Genomic DNA, 7,516 nt, shown 5'->3' with positions numbered 1-7,516 from the left:
TTAAAAAGTTTGTTAGATACTGACAGTGTTTACACTGTCGGACATGTACACAGAGAGAGTCCAAAGGGAGCTTGAGTCTCTTTAGACTTTTGGCTGACGCTTTAGTACATCGTATTCATTATATTATATTATAGTACATTATATTTATATGTTCATGTATTTATATAAATGTAGCTTTAGATTAGATGTAAAAGCAATATTTTTTGCCAAAAGACAAGCGTAATAGAGTCTTGAGGTTTATTCCGCCAAGCCTCATTGCAGTTGAGCAATGCATGCTCCATGCTCTCAAGGGTCCCAGGGGTCTCATAGGAGAGGATACTTTGAGGGAATACTTATTAAAATAGTTGCTAGCACACTATTTGAATCATATACTTGCTTTAGAAAAATGGCCTTTTGTTTGAGATATTTTATTACAAATTTATTTAAATGGTAACTTCAGTATTTTTCAACTTTGACCCTATTTTCCAATGTTTTTGTGCCCAAGTGACTGATGGGGACAACAATTATTATTATTAATGGGAAAATAGCATCCAGGTTAAAAAATACATTGTCTCGTGTACAGTGTTCATCACTACATCACTTACAACCTAACTTCACTAAGTGTGTACAAACAAATGATATGTTCTGTAAATTTATATCAGTTATCGGCTTATAAAGTCTTAATAATAACCTGCATTTACATAAAACTTTCTACTGACTAACTATCAGTAAAATCTTAAAATCAATTCTGAATTTTGGTCTCTATGTTTAGTGCCAGTTAAAACTCTAGCTGCAGCATTTTGAACAAACCTGAGATGTGACATTGATTTTTGACTAAGGCAAGTTTAGTGATACATATAATCTGTATAGAAGATGAGGAAGAAGAATGAAGAGTCAGAGAAGATAGTGAAGAAACACACTACCTACAGTGAGCTGATCACATACATTTTAATCTTGGTAATTTTAGTCAAAAGAAATGGTAAAATGGCGCATAATTCCTGTTGAGGCCCACGAGCCAGAGTGATTATTAACTCTGTGACCCACTTAACAGGAGACAGACATGTGCAGTCCCCCAGCAGGGCAACTGAAGGCACTCTTGCCTAATCAATCGTCATAAAGGTCAACTTTTTAATCAACTGAGAGCACTGGTTACATTTTCCAAGTGCTATTCAACTTTACTTTTTATCTACGTCCTGTTAAGTAGTTTTAAAAGTACATATAGCTTTCTGAAAATGCATGATCAAAGTGCACGATAACTTTATCTCACGACAGTTTGAAAGAGATGCAGCCGTGCAGATATTATCGCCGGCATGCTTTGCTGGTTATCTGTAGTCTCCATAATCAGATTTCGCAACCCCACTATTTGGATTGTTGTGCTGAGTAGTATGGCAAACCTGCAAACACAAGCTTTGTCTCATTACATAAGCTTTGAGTGCTGCTTCTTTAGCAAGATTGTCAAAACTATTAAAGTGGGTCACACGTGCTTATTTTTGCAAACCTATAAATTAAGTAGCCCTTTAAATCACAGTTAGAATAGAAATAGCATTTATTACATTTTATTTAATCAAGACCGCACAATAACACATTAACACATTAACACATTGACACATTGGTTTAAAATGCATTCCTGTATTTTAAAATACAATATATATAATTTTACTACAAAAAGGTATTAACATATTAATTAATGTCTTGATATTGAAGGGGGAAAATATACACAAAAAGAGAGGGTGAATATTAACTACATAATATCCAATTATAATTTCATGAATCAAGGGAATCATGGGAGGGGGTCAAACAGATGGATTGGAGGGTGAGATTAAAGAGCAGTTTAACTTATAATTAGGATCATACAAGGTTTAAATGGAGGTTGGAGAATAATTCATAATAAACTGCAAATAAATGTAATGTGAAAGCTTTGGCTAGGGCAAAGCACACCAATCTGCTTATTTTGGTTTGCTTTTTTTGTATTATTCACACCATTTATTTTTTGTATTTTATTCCAAGTCACGATGTGAATGTAAATGTATGTTAATTTTGTATGCAGATGTTATTACCTTATTGAATAGATGTAGATGTTTTATGCAACGTTAACACAATATTTCAGTTACTTGATCTTCATATGTAATGTCTCCCTCATAATAAATGCAAAAAGTGAAAAAGCACTAATCTGCAACACTGTTAACTGCATAAAACAGCTTGCAGTTTATTCTCCAAAGGTTTGCTGACCTACGGTATTAGTCAATCTGGTTCAACAAACATTGGCTGAAAGTCCAGACACAATGAAGTCATGCACAGGGCATCACTGTGTCATAAATCCCCATGTTCCTCAAAGTTATATTGTTCTTTCGCCTTATCTGTAACTGACAGATAGCCCTTGAGACCAAACCTGATAAAACGTCCCCATTCCATAAGCCAGATCAAAGTTTACCACCTACCACGCAGCATAGAGAATGCATGATTGCACACATACATGAAAGTTTCACATGTACAAGAGTACTTCAATATTGCATTATTTGCAGAAAGATTTTCATGTTCAAATATTAAGACAGTCTCAGGACCAACAAGTCAGAGAAATTATCCTATATTTTTGTCAAATTGAATTGGTATTAAACCAACCAGGTTCCGACATTTCTGTTAAAAACATAATGAGTAATTATTGCATTAACAGAGTACCTTATGCTGCACAGGTATTTATTTGATTGTATGGAACAAAATCACAAAATAAAACACTGAATATAGTACACTGTGCATGAATTTGCACGACTTATCAATGGTAGGTAAGGAGTTTTTTTCTGTTTTTTTTATTTGGTGTAATGGTCTGCTGAGCTGCAGTATCTAAATGTTTTTAAGCATGATGAAGTGGATAGCAAAGCTTATTCTAATGTGTCCATTCGTTTTTGAGTTGGTCAACTACTGAAAAACAAGCAGAGGCATACTGTATATATATATTATATATATACATATTATATATATATATACAGTATATATTAACAAAAGGTCGATGCATTAGAAGTCTTGTTTATTTGCATCCCAAAAAAATGTTTATAGCATACAAACATAAACTTTACATTTTCAAAAGGGGAGATCAGTCAATTGATTAAGTTTTTCATTGACTCGCATCTCAGATGAGTTCAGAAGTGTTGAAATGTTTCTTGCAATCACAGAATTTACCTATTTGAGCATATACACACACACAAATTATTCTAGCCACCCTCCAAGTTGAAAGTCCCTTTCGACTACAGGACCTCCTGTACAGGACCACCTGTACAGAACACGCAGTATAGTGTGCCTGTACAGTACATCATATGCATTGCACATTTGGCTTCTCTCCAATAGTCACATATACTCATGCGGATATACACACACAGACACACACACGAAAACATTGTCAGTGGACTTTGATTGGCAGAATTGTGTTGAATGTTAACCTTTGCTCTACCTCCTACATCTGAAGACCTGAAAACCATTGACTGGATGCTTCTACTCAAGGTATAAAATTACAAAAGCATTTCTGCTACGTGAGTGAATGAGTGGAATATACGTCAGGCAAATATATGTAATTTCTTTTGACATGGTATGAAGTGTAAATGATAATCTTGTTCATAAACAGACACAGATGCACACAAGCACTGGCCTTTCTACTAACAAAAGCTATAGAAAGAAAGTGAGACCTCACGGAAATGGGGTTTCATACTTTCCCTCACTGCTAAATGCTAACATCAGCATGCTAACATGCTACCAATGGTAATGCTAACATGCAGGTATAATTTAGCACGTGTAGTGGTTATCGTGTTCACCATATTAGTTTGTGTAAGCATTCTTACACTTGCTTCTTAGCATTAAATAGAAATGAGAATGTTATTAGTTTTGCAGGTAGCTGATCAAAAACCAAATTATTGGACAATCTGAAATTTGGACCTGATGATGGCGCTAGATGAAGGCTCCAAAATTATTCTAATTTGTGTTCTGAGTACTCGACAACACATTGACATTGCAATCTCTAGAGACATTTTGCTAAGATGGCTAAAAATGATTATTGCTGTTATGGAATTTGTTTAGCATCTCTGCTTCACCACGACTTAATTTACCTCTTAATTAATTAAACATGCAATGTTGAGTCCAAATGAAAGGGGTTTTATGCTGTGATGCCACTATCATCACAGCATAGTGATAATTGAAGAAGTGTTGTGATGATTTTACATTGAATTTGACATTTACAGTAATACCTGTAGTAATATGTGTTATATTATGTCACTTTTACAATACTTTACTTTACTTTCACATTTATCTTGAGGTCACAAGAGAAGAGCATTCAAACGAAAATGAATCACCTGAATAAGCTTAGACAAAAACAGGAGTCCTAAAATAATGTATTTACTGCACATATAGTATAGTCAGCAACAGTGTGTTCAGACTTGTATAAGTCTACTCAGCATTGTCACTTTCAACACAACTCAGTAAAGGGTGAAGTAGCCTCGTGTAAATCTGCAGGTTTTACAGCACATGTAGCTTAACAGTAATAATAATAAATGATTTTGAGCTGTTGCTGTACAGTCATTTTTTTTCAAAAACAAACAAGATTATTATCAAAATGTCTGATAGCGTCTATCAGTTTCTAACTGAAATGTATAAATTTCTTCACTAATCATGTGAAAAGATGAAATGTGCATGTGTACCATAGAGGGCAGAGGTTCAACAAGTTATTTTTATGAAGACATTCAACACTATGCTGCAACATGTGCAGACTTGAACTTCACTCAATCTAATCTTTTCACATCAGCATCATCCATTACAACACAGTAAGGTGCTACTGTAGTGAAGTCACCAGAAAATAGAATTGTAAAGTAAAAATTGTCTGAAATTATTATAATTTTCTTGCAGAATCTGTGCAGATAGACCTGTTAATCTGCCTAAAATTAAGACAAACTCAGATTTAAGGATGAAGACATTGCTTCGGCTTACAGTGTCCCATGATGATCGAAATGATTTTTATCTCCACCAGGAGAATCATGCAATCGCTCGGCTGTGTCCGTTCGTGCGTTCATGAGTGAATGTGTACCTCTGTGTCTGTCCACGGCTAATCTCACATTTTGCAGCAGCAAACTGCACAATATTTAGCATGGCCAGTCATGGCTGCATGCTCAACGACCTCTCGTGGTTGTGTTGACTCACACTTTATTAAAAAACCTTTTATACCTGATTGATATACTGCCATTTTCTGCCTGCTGGCTCCTCACTCACTGCTCTTAACCAGCTGCCGGCTGGTAGGGGTCGCTAGTGATAACACAGCTGAGTGCATTGCCGTCAGTCGTTATTCTGCGCCCAGAGACAGTTATTTTGTGCTTTTTAAATTGGGCTTAAAACCTTTATATTATCGAAAACATAGACTTGAAGACTAAATAAACGCTTCAAGCATGGTTACACCCGTGAGACGCAGCTGAGACGCGGTCCTGCACAGACCAAGTGCAGACAACTGCATAGCTGAAATTGAGAGCTTGAGAAAAAACACCCCTGATACACTTACAGTTTAGAAATGTGGGTTGAAATTCATTCAATCCAACATTACAGCATTGGTCGCTGCAGACACTACTGGCTGAGATCTGCACTTTACCAAGCGCACTTCTCTTCTTTTTTTTAATGTAACATTTACTTACTTTTGTCAGCAAATAAATTAACGGCATCAAGCTGATTTGTGCGATCCTATTATTTGCGAGGAAACATGCATCATCGTTTAGTTTGAAAGCAAAAGAAAAAAATATTTTGAGATACATGAATCCTGTGTTTGTGTGTGTGTGGCTGTGTACATATTTATATGTGTGTATGCATGAACATATCTGTGTGGATAAAAGAGCGATTTATGTTTTTGTGGCAACATATTGTAATGTTCTGGCAAAACAAACAGTAAAGAGAAATGACACAACATGGCACCACTGCATCCACATACATCCAGAATACTCTACTAATTGGCTAGAAGGAGACTGTGCTTGTAAACACACTTACGTCAAAGTTACAGCCCAGTCTGGTCTATTAAAACTCACCCGTCAGCTGAGTTTAAGCTTTAGGACCCACCTATCAACGTAACAAACAACAACAGTACCATGCAGAGTGGAGGGCTGTCAGTGGCCTCTAGTGGATCCTTATGTTTCTGCAGAGCAACACAGACACTGTCACTATCAATACAGTATTCCTACTTTACTAGACTGTCTCATGTTCAATCCCAGCAGCAGTCATTATGTTGTGTCCTTGAGTAAGACTTGATATATTGAATCCTTGCTCATTCAATTTAAAGTTCTCTCTTGAAATAGAGCATAAGTTCAAAATGGTTTGACTGCAGTGGCTACATGAAAAGCTATTTTTATATGGGAAATTCTCCCTGAAAAAATATCAAAGACATCCTTCTTTTTTTAAGAAAGTCCCAGCAATGTTTTTCATCCGCATTACTACAGCAACGACATGCTTATGACCGTATTAAGTTACAAATTGGCAATAGAAACAAACTCAGACTACTTTATAGCTGCCTCACCCCCCCCCCCCCCACCCCCCCACCCCCCCCCCTCCTATCTCTATTGTACTCACTCTTAGGTAGAGATAAACATTCCATGTGCTTATAGAAACAGGTGTCAGGCTTCAGGAAGACACACACACACACACACACACAGTTAATTATTTATCCACTCAATGAAATGCTGACATACACACCGCCCTGTCTGCAGTGTCACTTTAGCCTATACAAGAGACCTTACTGATGGACCAGTTATCTTCAGTGAAGCTAAGAGAGAGAGAGAGAGAGAAGTCTGGGGAAAGATATAATTAGGTTGTAAGCTTTTTAAATGTAATATATGCATGTTTTGTAATAATGAGCATTGCAGCTTGTTCCACGACATAAATACAAAAAGGTTGTCCAAGGAATCACGATATCAACACTTGTGCTACTCCAACTCTTTCTGTATATGTCTCTGGGGTGTTACCTCTTTGTAATAGAAGTATGCTAATCAAATCCTTGCCTATTTAATGTCATATACATTGTAACATATATGCTAGAATAGTTTCATCTAAATTTGATTATAGAATTACTGTTTTTGTGAGTTTCGCATTGTAATAAGTATGTTTGGTGCAGTTGCAGAGTTTTTTTCTTAGTATCAAGATTTTCCCATAAATGTGAACCGTCTATTTTAGATATCGTGCTAATTATAGTCTGCTGTGATAATTTTCCACAGGACGCTGCTGCGACTGTTTCTACGATGGAAGCAGTGAGTGTGGACTGATCCATTCAGTGGGCGGGGGGAGTTTAAGTACAACAAGTCGGCAAAATCGTTATAAAATACATTGCAAATAACGAATACGTTTAGTTTCGACACGTATATTCGTTATGCATCATTGTAAGCAGCGCTTTCTTATCTCACATACAGACCAGGTCTGTTAAATCGCCTTCGAAGAGAAAAACAAACCCTTTAGTTGTAAAGTCGGGAAGTCAGACGAAAACCGAGCTCTGTGCCACATCTTCCACTAAATGATAAAGCGGCTACACCGAGGA

The sequence above is a fragment of the Anarhichas minor genome, unplaced genomic scaffold, assembly GCF_050575085.1.
Source record: "Anarhichas minor isolate MPS153535 unplaced genomic scaffold, ASM5057508v1 ptg000136l, whole genome shotgun sequence".
NCBI classification, from domain to species: domain Eukaryota; kingdom Metazoa; phylum Chordata; class Actinopteri; order Perciformes; family Anarhichadidae; genus Anarhichas; species Anarhichas minor.
This window is presented reverse-complemented; position numbering follows the sequence as displayed.